Source organism: Sminthopsis crassicaudata, chromosome 3 (genome assembly GCF_048593235.1).
Source record: "Sminthopsis crassicaudata isolate SCR6 chromosome 3, ASM4859323v1, whole genome shotgun sequence".
Classification (NCBI taxonomy): domain Eukaryota; kingdom Metazoa; phylum Chordata; class Mammalia; order Dasyuromorphia; family Dasyuridae; genus Sminthopsis; species Sminthopsis crassicaudata.
Window position 1 is genome coordinate 94,948,560 of NC_133619.1, and position 18,013 is coordinate 94,966,572.

Genomic DNA, 18,013 nt, shown 5'->3' on the forward strand with positions numbered 1-18,013 from the left:
AATGCTCCATGAATGTAGAAGCATTGATATGAAATGATTCTTGCTCTAAAATATTTGATCTCAAAAATTTTTATAAGTCCTTAATTCCAAAACACATATTATTAAAAAAAAAAAAAAAAATTGGGGAAGAGGAATTCAATCTACATGTGCATAAGAAAAGTTTACAAAGCAAAACTTAATCACATTATTTTGCTTATTAACAATAGTTTACATTTACATAGCAAAACACCTCACAAATAGTGTCTCTTTTTACCCCTCAACAACCCTGGGAGTTAGGTGATATCATTTATCCCACTTTATAGAAAAGATTTTTTTTCTCCTGAGGCAATTGTGGTTAAGTGACTTCCCCAGGGTCACATAGCTAGGAAGTGTTAAATGTCTGAGACCAGATTTGAAGTCAGGTTCTTCTGACTTCAGGGCTGGTGCTCTATCCACTGTGCCACCTAGTTATCTAGGATTTTTTTTTTTTAAAAAGCACAAAATGACTTATCCTGTGTCATATAACTACTAAATACCTTTGAACTTAATAGATTTGAATTCAGGTCTTAGTGGCTCTAAGTTAATAAACTATCCATTTAGATGTAATCACCCAATTTAAAGAAAGGGAAAGTGATACAATTTTCAATTTGCAGAAGATGTAAAAAAAAGAAGGCAGAAAGAAGACTTCTAAGAAAGACTGAATGACTTTTTTTTTTTTTAATTGTTTCAGAGATCACAAATGAACAGGTCCTAGATGACTTAAATGACAATAGAATTTTTCCTATCCCAACATTTTATGATTTCTCTGAAGTTAAAAGTATCCCTGTCTACCTCCAATAAGTAAATGGATAAATTAATAATTCTAATTATTTATATTGGGGAAATTAAGAGGGGAGAGGAATCTCTAGAATCAGTATAGAAACTGTTTTTGTTTTTAGGAAGTCTACATTTCTAGCACAGCAGCACATAACATGTCTGTGTGTTGTTCACTATACAAATATGCATATTCCTTAATTTTCTTGTTTTTTGTATCAATTTCTGAAGAACTGAAAATGAAAATTTTTTTTATTTGTTTATTTGGTTTTTAAAATTTCTCACTTTGGGACTTTTCTACTATGACCCAGGAAATTCATTATTGGGATATCATCATCCTCATCTTCCTGTAAGATGCCATCAACTTTGGTACCTAATCACTACTCTCTGCCTCTCTGATTAGAGAGGTGTGGCTATCAAATCTAAACTTCCATTAAAGGAGAGATCTCAGTCCAGACATCCTATCATTTTTTTATATAGATACAATGCTATTGAGACTTCTCTGACTTTTATGAAGATGCTGTACTGTTTAACATATTACTTTAAATCTCTTTAACTTGACTACTCTCTGAAAACTAGGGGAGATGATTTGGTATTTTAGTAACTGCTGTCCCCTCCACTGAAAAAGTCTAGATATAATCTTTGATACATTTTCCTTCATAACTGGAAGATGGCATTGGATACCATGAAGGATGCATTAACTTGAAATAATCCATCAGGACATTTACTTCATTCACAGTCTGAGATCCTTAAGTGTCTTAGAGTATGGGAGCATAGTAGAAGTAAATTAACCTTTTGACATAAAGGCTGTAATTAAGGATGGGATCAGAAGCACAGAAGACACAAGCCAGCTTGTAACTTAGGCAAACAGGCAAACATTCCAGAATGAAATTTTATCTAACACCTTTATTTTCTTACTAAATTAGGTCACTCACTTCACATTCTTGGGCTTTGGAAAACATTACAAAAAACACAAAACTTAAGTTTTAAAGGTAAATAATGAATTTATGCAATGAATACATAGTAAATTCTTTGCTCTTCAAAGATAGAGATAGGGCCTTGAGTAATTTACTAGGTGGGGTTGGCAGAAAAAGCCTCAAATATAGATAAGATTTAAATACTCCCAGAGGCAAGCAGGGAAGGCCTCTGCTGGGGATCAGCTTAGCCTTACAGTCCCACCCCAGTGAAGGTCTTGGGAAACCCTATCTTACTATTAATCAGAAAGTTAAATTTCCCCTATAAATCTACTCATGACTTAGTTGTCTTTGCTGAATCCCATTCCCTCTCTATGCTTACTAGTGTCTTCTCCTGTAAGAATTTAACCTGCCAGTCAATATTATACTTCCCCCTCATGGCATATGCCCCTTCTCCTGGTTAATTGGGAGTTCCACTGGGGAACTTTTTTTTTTTTTTTTTTTTTTTCCCTTTGTTAATTGTTAAAATCTCTTTCCTTGCTATCCATATGATATCCTGATACTATTTTATATTTATCACTCCTGATGTCTATTTTACCTCTTCTTTTTGTCTATAACCTCTTCTTGTAAATAAAGGTACTTTTTGGCATAGAGAATATCACTGGGAATACTTCATATGTCCCTTGTGCCTTGTGCTTCATATTTAAACTACCTCATCAATAGGGTGAACATGACCAGAGAAGCTCCTAGTAGAAGGCCAACTACTTCATGAAGTTATGGAAATCATGTTTTTCATTTCTTTTATCTACTGAAAATAGCCACAAGTAATTTCCAACTTGCAATGAAAATGAGATTAATAATAAAATCATTCAAATGCTTGAAGTTATAAAAATTAAGAGAAAATGTTGCAGATTGAATATATAGTTTATGAAAGCATAAAATATAAATATATAATACTCAATTAAAATATAAAAAGAAAAATATAATTCTAAAAAATTATAAAAAGAAAAATAGAATTCTAGCATACCTACACATGAAAGATGAGTAACTATCAATAAGGAAAAGCTACTGATCTTGTTGAAATTTTGCATGTAACACTATGAAGTTAGTTAAAAACCAAAAAGCTTCATAATGTTACATGGAAAGTTCACTAACCAGTTTGATTTTAGGACAGGAATGTTAGGAGTGGCATCTGTTTTTTTTTTTTTTTTTTTTTTTTTTTTTTATGTAGGTTAGGTTGATTTCCCTATACAAGTATAGGGAGGATAAACTCAAGATTTGGCAAGTCTGGGCATCCACAATTTGAATCTCTGGTTTCTTTGCCACCTGATCCATCAAAGGCCTATGGTACTGGTACTTTAGAAATTTAATGGAATTCCCAAAGTCCTACCTTTCTCAATTAGTGTTACATTACTATGTTGAATTCAGAGTTGAAGTAGTATTTTATCTCAATGAATAACTGCAAATTATATTCATTTTGATACTTTTCTAAATACTTTATATTGTGTGTTATGATAAACAAGTTTTGTATCATATTCCAAGCCAGAATCTGAGCTACTGAATAGGTATGAGCAATGTTTGTCTCAATATAACAGATAATAGAGGATGAATACTATTGACATACTTGTACAATTACAGTGTCAGAAGTTCTAAAGCTCAGAATGAGTTAAGACTGGCAATGAAAGTTAAAGGCAGCAAAATGATCCTTTTAGTTATGTTGTTGATAAGAGGAAGATCAAAGAAGGGAGTAAGATATTTTCCAGGGTAAATGTGATGATGCTAACAGATGAAAGAGAGAAGGAAAACATAATTCCATTCTTATTATCCTTCTATTTTGTTTGTTGAGGAATGCTCTTTGGAGTGGAAGGGAAAGACCAATTTTTAATGAGGAGTTGAAATGTATCATTTAGGGAGATGCTGTATATTTTAGGAAAGGTATATGTTGGCCCTCAATGTAAGTGCACAGTCTAGAAAGAAGGAATCAAAGAATTAGATGACAATTTGAATGGTAAAACTAAAACACACACACACACACACACACACACACACACACACACACACACACAGACATTTAAATATAAAGAAATATCCAGAAAAGATTACAGATAAATACTCAGCAGTGATAATACAGGTGGAATTCTCTAAGTCCCCAAACAGAGGGATACATATATATATATATATATATATATATATATATATATATATATATATATAAGAACATAATCTTACACAAAAATAAACATTTCACCTAAACCAAAGTGCTACCCTCACTTCTAGATTTATAAAATTCTAAACAAAACAAACAAAAAATCCATTTAACCTATCCCCATTCCAAATCCTTATGACAAAGTGTTTTGCATGCACTTTAAACCAGTAATGGTCATGAATCCTAATAAGCATCTTAGGATTCAATGTAAAACAAATGATACCTAAAACAGTAAAGATCACCAAATTGCCCTCAGTGAGTTTAATTTTACAAACTGAATAAACTGCATTCCAAAATATTGGAAAATATGGTGAATATATACATAGAGAAATGGGAAATTAGGAAGAAGAGATGAGGAAGAAGAAAATTTTATATAAAGGAGTAGAGAAAATGCTCAGAGCTAAGAGGGGAGAATTTCAGGAACTGAGAACAGCCAAGTATGCAATTGCTCACATCATATCATGTTCTTTAGAACTATGCAGCCTCTTGAGACTATGCCTTTGATGACTTATTAAAAAAAAAAAAAAAAAAAAAAAAAAAAAAAAAGACATCCAATCACTCTTGGCTCTGGGCATTTGTATTTTTCTGGCTAGTCCCTCACTTTTTGACTTCCTTAGTTTCTTCAAATTTCCGTTAAAATCTCATTATCTACAACAAAGCTTCTCCTATTTTACTCTTGGCAGGGCAATTGGATTTAAGTGACTTGTCACACAGTTATGAAGTGTTAAGTGTCTGAAACCTAATTTGAACTTAGGTCTTTCTAACACCAGGACCAATGCTCTATTTACTGCATCACTTAGCTGCCTGTACAGCAAAGCTTCTTAAACTGTGAATCATGTAACTGAACATGAGGTTGCAAAGCTATGATTTATTATCAGGAAATGTTTGATTTGTATACCTATTTTATTTACTATATCTGGGGTTTTATAAACATTTCTTTTGGGGAAAGGGGTTTCCAATGGAAATAATTTAGTAAGCTCTGGTCAGTTTTTTCCAATCTCTCTTAATTGTTGTGTTTTCTCTCTGTTTGTTATTTCCTTTTTATCCTTTATATAACTTGTTTTTACATATTTGTTTGCTTGTTTCCCATTAGAAAATGAGGGCAGGGCCTTCTTTTGCATTCTTTGTGTCCTCAATTTAGCACAGAGCCTGGAAAATAATAGGTGCTTATTAAATACTTGATACCAGACCATTTTTATATTTTCAATCCTGGCATCATATTAATCCTGATTAATGAGTTAAATAATAAAATGGCTCTTAATTCCACATTCCATAGGGTCATCCTTCTTCTTGCCCTCTAGCGAGCTATTATAGCTTCATATAATATCTCATCCATTTCCACCTGTTATTCCCAGAATCATAATCAACTCAGTATTACTACACTTTTTTGGAAGAGTGTGTGTCAATTAACTGTTTTAGGTCACCAATCAAAAACCTGAAACATCTTTTGCAGCCAGTCTTTTATATAATTAAAAATATATAATATATAACATATAAATATATGATATGTATAAGTATATAATGACAAAAATTGTTATTGTTATCCAGTCTCTTAATCTAGTATGCCTCTTCATAATCTCAGGGACCATTGCAAGTCAAGCCTTTCTATCTATCACTGTCTCCTTAAGTTTGTCCAAGCTCTTGTTTTTCATTTCCATGACACTATCCATGTTCTCCTCCACCACCACTTTTCCTTTGGCCTTCAATCTTTCCCATAATGAGGGTCTTTTCTAATGAGTCCTAACTCATACATGTGTTACAATATTCCCTGACTGGAATCTGAACTACTTTGAAAGGTGGGACTGTCTTGCTCTTGTTTATGTATCCCCAGCATCTAGTAGGGTGCTTAGGATATAATAGGCACTTATGAAATACTTTCATTCATTGAAAAAAGAAAATGATGGAGTTTTAAATTATATGACAATGGACTTGTCTTTGAATTTTTGCAATATTTTTTCACATATTGTTTTGAAAATAGTTTTTTTTTTAATTTAGAAATAGAAGTTTTGATTATGAAAACCCAGAATGAGGAAGAATATGTTAGTAATAGCAGATATGAACTATTTAGTCATTTGCTAGATGTTTTTCTTCCCCAAAGGTATGATTAAATGCTGAAATATACTTGTGATCTCATCATTTTGCAAGTATCCTCCCACAGTGAAGAATACAAACTATGCAGGTCCATCTTTTGTACTTATTTGTGTCCTTCCAAAAATTTAGTACAGGGAGTTCATCCAACATACTAGAGTTTTTTGTTTGTTTGTTTGTTTTAGACTATAATATTGCAAGAGTAGCACTGGAACACTTTAAAAGTCCAACTTTTATACCTTGCCATCACCATATGACCATCCCATCTTAATTTCCAATCACACTTTCCTTGATAACATTTTTAAAAATGGTATTTTTCTTCAAAATCCTGTATTGCTTAGGTTACAGTATGATATAGCAATAATCTAAAAAAAAGTTACTATCAAAAAGATGAGCTTCTATTTACATGAGAATGTTGGAATCATTTTTTTTTTAAGTTGCAATTTACTGGAGATTATGCAGCATATTCTCCTCCACTTATTTAATTTAAAGCTTGACTTCTTATATATCAGTACTGTTTACCAACACACATATGTTTGCAAACTTTGCAAATTCTCTATCCAATTATATATTTTAATCTGATCTTTCATCATAAATTAAAAAAAAATAGATATTTACCATTTACTTAGATTATGTTGTATGGGTGTCAGAGAAAGTCTTTCAAATAGCTGCTTCTTATGGAATTATTTGGGAACATTTGGATGAAAAATATCAGCATAATATTATCCATAAACAAAATCATTTAGAGGACCTCAATGTTCAAAAATAAAAGCTTTTTTAATTTCTATAACTAAATAATAGTTATAGTCATCTTACATGAACATACATCTTTCTAACTTTTACCTGCCCTGATATTTAGGAGATTGAAGAGGTAGTTTTATCTTCCAAGGGAACTTCATGATCTTGATGCCTGAAAGTTGCTGTATTGTACCACATGATTTACTGAATTGATAATAAATGTTATGTGATTATGTGATGATGTATTCTATCTTATCTTTCAGTTAACTGACAAATAGTATAGATATGATCAATTATTGAACAGCACATGTACAAGTGTGTTGATGATCCCTGAAGGAGCACAAAAAATTAATATACAAATAAATTTCATGAAAAAATTATTTATGTAGGGAGAGTAGACATATATGCAGGAGTGTATTTTTTCCTCAATTATTTTTATATTAATAAAGCCTGAGATATTTCTACACCTTTAGTATATTTTTATTCTTTATATTACATGGATTCTTTAGCATTATCATGATTATATGTGAAACAACAAAAATATATACACTTAGTTCAGTTCAGTTACTTTTTTCCACATTTATTCTCTTTAGTTATATTTCTACTTTCTCCATTAAAAATTGAAAAGGTTTTATATGTTAGGGTAAAAATATGGTCATTCATATTCATGATGGAAAGAATTTGGAAAAGTAATCTGAGTAGATCTTTTACATTTTCCTTCTATTTGTTGCCCTTCAACTTCTGTCTTCAAATGCCCATGAGATGGTTTTGACTAGCTGAATGAATCTCTTGAAAATTTTAAAAATATAATCTGCCTTTATCACCCACTACTTCTCTTTGCTTTATGAAATTGCCCATCAATCTCCTTATAAGTCTTTAGAAATGATTTTACATTATGAACCAATGTTGTCTTTGGCAGCCAACTCCCTTCACTTGGCAATGAAATCAAATGTTTGCTGACAGGCCCTTTCTGGGCTTTTTTCAGTCTTGTTGTTATGTCAATAGAATTAAAGTAGTTAAATGCTATATAAAATTATTGTAATTTTACTAAAAGCTCCTAATTTACTGTTCATTTACTAATTTCTGATTACTTTAAAAATATATATGAGGAGTGAAGTGCTTCAAATATAATCCACATTTTATCATTATTTTGCTTTTTGTTCTTTTACTTAGTCTGATGTTTGTTGTGACAAAGGAAAACATGTTAAAACATAGTCAATTAATTCATCTATATAACCCACAATAATAATAACTTTTCCCTATCTGTAAATATAAAACTTCTTTTACATAACTAGTAATTAAATTGGGAGGGTCTGATTGAATTCTTCATTGAAGAAATTCATTTAATTTCTCTTCTTTCTCAGCAACCTATTCATGCATAAGCTGCAAATATGTCTTTTTGTACGTACTTATCAATAAAAGTATCACATGTGATGATCAGAAAACACATGGAAAAGTTTCTTGTCACCTTTGGACATAGTATATCAATTTATGCCAACTTTTTCCTTTGATTTTCCACTACAATAGTTGCTTATCATCATTCCATTTACATGCACCTTCCTTTTTTCCCCTAATGATTATATTGTGACAAAGATCTCAAGATGATATAATTCATTTTTTCTAGTAGAACATTTACTCAGTGGTCATTGCATAAGTATTTCACATTTAGAGTATCCATATATTGAGGGCTAAAACTCCAAAAAGGTATGCTTGAATCAGACAATGGAGCACTTAAGGCTAATTACCTATTCAATGTGGAACAGTGACTCTATTAGCATATGTTTGGATAAATGGCTCTTCTCACCACTGGTGCTGGCTCAGTGTTTGGTGTTAAGATAATCATAGGCAAGTTTTGGAGGGCAGAGCGACAGAGGCCACTTGGTAGCAGAATGAGGAGGAGAGAAGTTGGTGACTCCAGATTCCCGCGTCCAGGATTCTGCTTGCCTGCCTTTTTCACTTCTCTCCCTAAACTAAGGACTTTAATTTATCCTGACTCTGGCTGACCCTGAGGCCCTCCAGGGAGCTAGCCCATTCTTTACACCAGTACATCAAATTAAAGCTTAGTGATAATCAGAATATTTGCAATTTTTTGGTTCTTTACTTCCCATTTCAAGTATTTGTCACTTTTGCTGCTGAAGAGGGAAAACATTTGTGTTTTCCCTTGTATCATCAATTGTCAAAAATCTAATCACTAAATGTGAGAAGCCTTTCAATATTTAGATAGTCTAATTCTGGGAAAGTACTTTCTGTTGTTTGCTGGGTTCCTACTTTCACCTATGCAGAACTTTTTTTTTTTTTTTAAATCATAGGAAGATATAGATTTTAGAACCTAGGGTCACTTCAGTACTATGAGGGATCAATGAAGTAGGAAATCAAAACACATAACAGCTAGTAAATTTATGACTGTTTTAATGTTGTTATCCTTCAAAATGTGGAGTAAAGATGGGAATTCCTAATTTGGGCCTTATTTTTACCAAATAAAGAGGGGGTGTATGTTAAAACAGAGATGATGGATATTTGGGAGGCAAATGTCACGTCCATGATAAGAGAAGCAGAGGGTTTGAAGAAGGTAAAAGCAGAAAACATAATAATAGTAAAAAAAAAAAAAAAAAAAAAAAAGAATGAAAAGGTAAAGAAAATATTTTAAAATGTGTAATATTCAATCTTAAAGCCAACTGTCAAGCCATAACATTTTAAGAGAAGTTGACATAAACAGTACAATTTCAAAGTTCCCCTCCCCAAATTAAGATTCAGAAGGCAATAATCTTTCTAAATATCTGCAGACCATTTTAAGGCTACCCAATTCCAGTCAACAGAAGAAAGAAGTCTGTCTTTCTTCCACATAACTTCCACAGTACAAATAAAGCATTAGGAACTCAATTTTGCAAGTGATTTGTGTCTTAAGTAGCTGATCAGATCAATACAAGATATCACAAAACACTTTATTTGCTTTCTCACACCATCAGGATTTGGCCTCAATTGGGGAAATCATACAATTTAATAAATAGAATATTATTTTAATTACCAGTGGATATATTTGTGTTGGTGAACAAATGATATTTCTTTCTTTTCTGTGTGTCAACAAAACCTCAACTGGCATTGCCATTATTTTATTTTCTAATTCTCAAAATTTTAATGAGGTGCAGGAACTTATATGTAGCTGTTATTAATTCTTGTCCAAAGATCTGGGATAGGATTATTTGTCTCAAGAAGGCAAAAATAATTACACTCAAGTAAACAGTTAACAATAAAAGATAAGGATTTTTGATTCAGCAAAGGATGAATCATTTTTCTGTTTTAAATAACAAACACTAAAAAAATTCTCGGTGAGTACTGAAGGATAGCTCTGTTGCCAGAAAGTAAATCACATCAGAAGTTGGCTCGATATGACTTAGAAGAAATTCATACACTCCAAGATGCTTCTTGTTTTTGTTGTAATGGATTACTATTCTACAATCCAAGAATGAAAAAACAATTAGCATTAACATATAACAATATCTTTCTCAAGAGCAGTATCTCACTTGGGAAATGAGTCTCCTGCAGATTCAAGTATGACTCAATAATCCAGATATCCAATTGCCATAGCCAGGTATAGTGATTTTCGTGGCAGGAATCAAGGCCTTCTTTTAGTGAGAGATTGTGCTACTGTGCTCACCAACATACAGCCACAGGATCATACTGATAAAGAATCAGATTAAAATCCATTGGGACAAGAACAGCAATTTTAGTTTTCCCAGAAATATTGCTGAGAGACTTCTCAGACCATGATGAATTGTTTGGAATCAGTTGGATAATGTATATCCTATTGCTTTTGGTTCTATTGAACATAAATAGTACACACTGGCTTCAGATCCACATAATCAAGTCTGGAACCACTTGATACTGATGTTTTTGGTCTGTAAGAGAAAACAAAATTAAAAAGGGTGATTGCTTCTAGCTATTTAGTTTATAAAATATGATGAGAGAAATAAAGTTTGTATTTTTTTCCCCTGGAATCCAAATTAAATTTGAGGAAGAGAACATCCATGCATTGCACATTTAAATATTACAAAGGATTTGTACAATTCTCAAGGGAGGTATGGACCTTCAAAAATGCAAAAATGGATGCTTTTTAAAAATGCATAAATCTACTAATGAAAAGTACATAATGGAGCTTTCTACCCAGGATCTTATTCATTTGGCTGCTTCTGTTTCTGAAAGGTGCACATTTGTCTGTGTGAACTTTGAAAATTAATACAGCTATACATAAAGGAAAAATCAATGCTACATGTCAGCATGAATATATTATAGCTGAGTTTACAGTAGAATGAAAGGTATCCTGTATAGTTCTGTGTTGTATGAAGAATGTTATACAATCCAGATTGCATTATTGTATGAAATATTTATGCCTCATTTGACTATCTGTCAATATATGAAATCAACTAGATCTAGCACTGACCCTTTCCCTCATTTTCTACATCTAGTCATTGTATTACTTTTTATTACTCTATCTCAGCATGTAAATAAATGTGAACTAGATACTGCATTAGGCTCATAATGACTTCAATGTAGAGTGAGCATCTTGAACCAATGGAAGCCAAGTAATCTTATTTGTCCTAAACCTTTGCTTTGATAGGATTAGCTCAGACTTTAAAAGGTAGGTTAGCTTTTCAGGAAAACCTTTCTGTATCCTGGAGGTGCTTGGAAATCAAGGGGGAAAATTAATTTTCATGAGGTTACAGAGAATTCCTCTGTAAAGAGCAGAAACTCTTCCCCAGTCACAAAAGTGGATTTTGTCTCTGTTTTTACATGGGAGACTGAAACCCAGAATAATTTAGTAGTTTTATTAAAATTATACTATACTATACTAACTATACTATAAATAAGATGATCTCAAATGTATTTTCCAACTCTAAATCCTTTTCTACATAACAGGTAAATTGTTCCTCCCCTCTCCATATCCCTTCCACTTCCTTCCTCCCCCCCACTCTCCAATTCTTTTTTCTTGCCCACATATCACTCTCATATGAAGAAAAATTCAAAATAGATTATTGTTTTCAGACATGAACTGATTTTGTTCCCTTAAATGATTTAAAAATTTTATGTTCAGAATTATATATTTGATCTTTTGTAATCACCTCAAAGACTTCATCTCATAATCAGAAATATGACAGAAATTTATACTGAGATTACATGTCACTTTAGTTAATATTTTGGAATTTGGAATTTGGTATTTGGTAAAAAAAAAAAAAAAAGAAAAGAAAAAGAAAAAAAGAAAAGAAAAAAAATGCTTTTCTAATCCTAATTTTTGTCAAATTGTTTCTCAGTTTTTTCGATTGTTTTTGTCAGATAAGGAATCTCTCTTCCAATAATGAATATTATTTTTTTAAAAATATGGGAATACTCAATTTCTCCTGGTTTTTGCTTAGCTAAAGAGTTAGCATTATATTGGGGTGATAATTACTGCTTTATTACATAACGAGCAAGTTATTAGATAACTGAAGTCATGTAACTATTTACAAATCATCTATAAAATGGAGGAGTTAGACTAGAAATACTCTATAAGATCCCTTTTTCCTCTAAATCTAAGATCAAGCATTTGAGGTTTGTAGTGGTATATGCCCTTTATTTCTTTTTGTTAGTTTCTTGTAATTATTTATAATTTTTAAAATATTTTAAATTAATATCTTTTTTGTGGTTATATTGGTGAAGCCCAACAATGTTTACTAAAAAAAAAAATTACACCCATATTTAAATATTCCTTTACTTCTGTAAAGACACTATAGTTAGATTTATATGAATCCTTTATATGCCTAGGTAATTTGCCTCAGATAGTTTATCCATTTTGTAGTCATTGTTAATTAAATTTCTTTTTGTTATTCTTTTTTTTTCATTGTACTGACTAGAATTATTAATGATTATTTTTAGGGATTCATTTCATATAAAGAGGCAGGTTTATAAAATAAAAAGAGCATTGAACATAGTCTTAGGAAGCCCTGACTTTGAATCATGTTTTAAACATTTTACTAACTTTAAACATTTTAGTTTCAAGGTTATTTAACATCTTAGTCTCAGTTTCTCTTTCTCTAAAATGGGGATAAAAATAACTCATCTCACAGAGTTGTTGTGAACATTGCTAACAAAAGCCTTCCAGGTACATAAAGAGATCTGAAATGAGAGGTGGATCACAGATTACAAAGGTTTATTGTCTGAGAAAAGTTTTTCAGGAGAGAGAAGATCCTACAAGGAAATAGAGAGGGAGAAGAATTCTCATTTGCTCAAAGGGGAATGGAAAAAGATTGAGATATTTATGGTTTCCAGAGTTTTTTTTTTTTTTTTTTTTTTTTTTTTTTTTTTTTTTTTTTTTGTCAGGGAGCAGGGGTTAAGTGAAGAGGGGCATCTATTGACAAAATAAACCAGGATGTTTAGAAAGTCCTAAAATCTTGAGTCTGCAGCCACTGCTTAAGATTGCTCTTACACTGTTTGGTTTCTGATAGCTACAGGCATTTCCAAATTCAGCTACAATTCATTCACAAAGGATTACTGGTATGTCAAGCAGCTCTGAGTCTCAGAACCCTTTTAATTGGCTGGTTGTTGTGTAACTCCACTGTCCTGCTCCCCTATGGCAAAGGAAGTTCTAACATAAAGTATAGTTATTACAAAGTCCATATTCACAGGAGCAAATAAAATAATATAAAAATACCATGTAAATATTAGATATTATACTATTTTTCTGAAGCTTTAAATTACTTCAGATATTTTCTTTACTAATTTTCTGGCATTTTCTAAGAAAACCTTCAGGTTATCTTCAAATAGGAACAATTTTGTCTCATTTTTTTTTCTATTTATATATTTATTTTGAGATATAGAAAGAACCTTCCACAAAATACCACACTCAATTATATTAAACATTCTAAAAAAAATCCAAAACAACCAAAACCCAAAAACAAACAAGCAAAGCAAAAACAAAACAAAAGCAAAGAAATAGTAGAATTTTCCTTAACATGACAAAAATACAGTACAACTTTTTTTTTTTTTAAAATCAGCTTTATTAATGCATTTGCTTTTTTATGTCATTTCTGGATATTATTTCTGTCCACATTTCCCCCATTCTAGTCTCCTCTCCACTCAGCTGTCAAAGTGATTTTCCCAAAGCATGCACCTCACTATAAGATTTCTATATTTGATCAACCAACTCCTGATGACCTCTAGGATCAAATAAAAAGTCCATGATTTGTCATCTGAAGCTTTTCACAACCTAGCACTTTCCTTTTTTTTTTTTTTTTTTTTTTTTTTTAATCTAGCTTTCATAAACATTATTGTCCTCTATATGCAGTATGGTCCAGCCCATTTGCTAATTCCTCAGAAATTCTGCTTCATCTCATATTTCTATGTCCTTGCCATGACAATCTCTTTTATCTGGAATGCTTTCCCTCTTCAATGGCACCTCTTAGTGCTTTTTCAGTGTGAATTCTTTCCCACTTCAATGGCACCTGGCTTCCTTTAAGATTTAGTTCAAGCATGATTTTCTGCAGAAAGCAATTATTTATTCTGCAAGATGCTAGTGCTTTTCTTTGCTTCTGAAATAACTTTATATTTCCTTTAAATATATTATATGTCACAGTACTTCAAGTCATTGAGGTTTACAAGCACCAAGTGTTCCTAAGTTCTTATCTCTCCTCACTCCTCAAATACAATTAGTTGTCAGGTCTTGCTGATTCTACTCTGCATGTTCCATAAGCAATCCCCTTTTTCTGCTTAGTTGACTGATTGTAGAATGTAGGATGAATGAATGGAGTAAATTGATATTGGTAGAGAAGGGGCATTTCAAAGCAATATCAAGGGTATAATGATTTTGTAATAAGTAAAATCAACTTGGGTTAGTGATTTTCTCCAAAAATGATTAGCTGCCCTGGATAGGGAGGAAAATGTTAGAGCCAGAGGTGTGTTAAAGCTAGTATTTTCAGGCTTATGATTGTTATTCTAGCATTTAAAACTCTGAATGTGATAAATTTGACTTAATATTTTATATATACATATATATATATATATATATATATGAAAGTGAAAGAGAAAATGTTAATAATATGTATTAAACTTATAATTGTGTTTTCTATGTGGATGAATATATATATATATATACATATATACACAAATATGTGTACATATATATTTATATGTACATATATACATTATATCTATATTTAACACCATATATATAGATATTATATATACACACATATGCCTATACAAACATACACATACATAAGCACATATAGATAGCACAGAGTCAGTTGTGAAATATTTACTCCAGCACATCATTTGACATTACTCAGATACCTACAGGTTAGGATGTGTAGAAAGTCAGGAAGGGAAAAAAAATCTAGAATATTTGTTCTTGAGACATTAAGTATCAAATGCACAAGGTAAAGAAGGCTGGATAGAGAGACAAGTATAGTCACATTGGGGATGATATTATAGAATACTTGTGGATAAGGGAATCACAGAATCTCAGAATTAGAGTGATCTCAGATGACATTTAGTTCAATCCTCTCAGAACTATAAGATACTTGACAAGTAACTGTCCTTTCTTTTATAGAACACTAATACAAAAAAAAAAAAAAAAAAAAAAAAAAAAGGAATCTACTAAGAAGTTAAGTGAGAGAAAGAAAGGGGGAAATGGAATTTCAAAGCTCTTCATGTTGGTATTTTTAGTACCCCAAAATGATGAACTGTAAAGTATGACTATAGTTATGTGAGACTTTAGTGACTTTTTCAATGGTCATTGGAATTGAGATTGATAGACTGAGAGTTCAGTATGCCAAATTTGTCATCCACATGAATGGTGAATACATGTCAGTATAAAAGAGGTGAGTGTGGAAAGAAAGATCCTGAACAATAATAAAATCATAGAAAAGTTGGAAACAGAGCATTCATAGTCATAAAGAAGAAACAGTCATCAAACATTTTTCTTAAATTAAGCTTTTTTAATAATAAAAAATATATTAATAACAACTATGGGACACAATCTTTTAAAGCATGGCAAATTACTAAGCTTTTACCTGGCTTTGTTAAGAATCCCAAAAGTTCAGAGTTTTATGCGTAAAATCAGAATGAGGATTTCCCCAAGGATAATAGACAATAGAAATCTAGATATGTGCAAAAACCAAAATAACAAAAAAAGTAGAGTTATATCTGCAGAAGGGGGATATTAAAGACATAGTACTAAGCCAACTCATTGAAATTTTACAAGTTCCTCAGCAACCCTGATTTAACTTGGCACCTGGGATTTGAGAGTGATAGAAATGGTAGATGATAGAGAAAATTATTGCTTCTTACTAGACAGGAATACTTTGTTGCAGATTGCTATTATTGGCATTACATTTATTCCTTTATATTTGACTGCTCTTATTACTATCTTCTTCCACAGTAGCAATAAAAGGGCGAGAAAAAGTTTTATTATACCATTATAATAATAATTATTAAATTAGGATCCAGAATTTTCTCCTCAAATTCCTCAGTAACTTCTAGCTCTTGTTTAAAGTGGCTGATTGATGAGACTACTTTTAGCCCTCAAGGAATTCGTCTCTTTAATCTTGGGGTAAGATCTCATCCAAGTAGGAAACCTAACCACTTTTTACAGTCTAAACAAAAACCAGTCAGGGTGAGTCCTTATCCTGGGGTATGTCTTTATACCTCTCCATTAGAGTTTGACCTGACTCAGTTCATGAGGGAGAAAACCAACAAAAGTGGTTTGGATGGAGAAGGATCCCCTCATCCTGATTGCTATACCCATCTGAATCACAGGTTCAAACCATGTTCTCAGCAGGAGTTTGAAGACTTTTAGCCCATCTTCTCATTAAATGTTCATCAATCAGAGATGATTTTCACTTGTCAAGAGAATTCCCTTTCAGAATGGTTATTTAATTTCAGAGTCTTATTGAAAGTTTTTGCTTACTGAGATAAATCACTAGCCATCAATTTATTGATTCCTGGCAAGCCTAATTAATAAATTGATTATTGATTACCCAGAATCTCTGCCTCTCTGTTTTTCATTCATTGGGAGTAATAGTAAATTGCTATCTGAACATTCATTTTTTACAAAATCTGACAAGTAGGAGCCACTACATATAAAGGTACCTAAAATCATAAAATTCAAAGCTGGTGAGACCTCTGAGGATAGTATATTTGATCCAGAATCTTGCTTGTGGAGCCATATCTTGAGATATTCCATTTTACAATTGAGGAAACTATTTTGCGGAGGCAAATAGAGGGTAAGTGACTTAATAACACAGATACAAGCACTGAAACAGATTCTAACTCGGGTTTTCTTGATTTCAAGTCTTGTGCCCTATCCACTTCTACAACTTTTTTTTTTATTAAAGTTTTTTTTATTTTCAAAACATATACATGGATAATTTTTCAACATTGACCCTTGCAAAACCTGCAGATCCAAATTTTCCCCTTTTTCCCCCCACCCACTCTCCTAGATGGCAAATAAATAATCCAATATACATTAAGCATGTTAACCTTGCTTCTTGTACAGCAAGATAATTGTATAAATATGTATATACATATTTTATACAATTACCTTGCTGCATAAGAAAAATCAGATCAAAAAGGAAAAAAAATGAGAAAGAAAATGAAATGCAAATAACCACCCATAAAAAGAGTGAAAATGCTATGTTGTAATATATACTCAGTTCCCACAGCCCTCTCTCTGGGTGTAGATGGCTCTCTTCACCACAAGATCATTAGAAAAGGTCTCAATCATCTCATTGTTGGAAAGAGCCATATGCATCAGAATATATCATCATATGATCTTATTGTTGCTGTATACAATGATCTCCTGGTTCTGCTCACTTCACTCAGCATCAGTTCATATCCACTCTGAAATAATATTCCATAACATTCATATACCATAATTTATTCAGCCATCCTCCAACTGATAGCCCATCCACTCATTTTGCAGTTTCTTGCCACTATGAAAAGGGCTAACAAAACAATTTTGCATTTATAGGTCCCTTTCTCTCCTTTAAGATTTCTTTAGGATATAAACCCCGTAAAAACACTGCTAGATCAAAGGATGGACAGTTTGGTAGCCCTATGGACATAGTTCCAAATTGCTCTCCAGAATGGCTGGATTCCAAAAAAATTAAAACTCCAAGGAATATTGTGGCTAACTTTCAAAACTATCAGATCAAGGGGAAAAAATACAAGCAGCCAGAAAAAACAAAAAAACAAACAAACAAACAAACAAACAAACAAAAAATCAAATATCTAGGAACTACAATAA